The sequence below is a fragment of the Leptonychotes weddellii genome, chromosome 3, assembly GCF_054177405.1.
Source record: "Leptonychotes weddellii isolate Sample4059 chromosome 3, ASM5417740v2, whole genome shotgun sequence".
Lineage (NCBI taxonomy): Eukaryota > Metazoa > Chordata > Mammalia > Carnivora > Phocidae > Leptonychotes > Leptonychotes weddellii.
The window spans coordinates 728,364-728,986 of NC_138371.1; positions in this window are offsets into that span (position 1 = coordinate 728,364).

The following is a 623-nucleotide window of genomic DNA, read 5'->3' on the forward strand; positions in this document are numbered from 1 at the left end:
GGCAGTATCTATCAGGTGGCAACCTGGGGCCTGAATATGGCTTGATTAATGGCAAAGGAGTTTGATTTCTTTGCCTTGCAATATCTAATAAAAAATCTCTTGGGGGAGGAGAGGTAAAAGACTGATCAGCACGACACTGGATGGCCAATCGCACATCATCTGCATCAACAGTGGCTTTCTTAGCATGGCTTGAATAAATTTTTGCATCATCTAGAACTGTGGTCACATATCGGAAGGCAAATTCCAACATCTGATTTATAACTCTTGGCTCATATTCTGTAATCCCCATATCCTTCAGGATTTGTGCCATCATCTGTGCATCTTTCGGCATGCTCTTGGGAGAAGCCATCTTGCCAGACTCCATGATATCCGTTGATCAGACTTCTCGAGCTAAATCACCCACATTAATGTATTTCAGTCCTGATCTTGATGCAAGTTCTTTGCCTAGCGTGGTTTTTCCAACCCCTGGTGTACCGGTGAGCAGGATGTTCGGAAGCAACATCAAAACTGAGGAAATTTAATGTTTTCCCCGAGCACCGCAAATCTGTGGTCAGACCCACATTCCTGTCCTCCATGAGACCAACTTCGGCCTCATTTGTTTCCCATTCTGGGAGAGTTTCTGA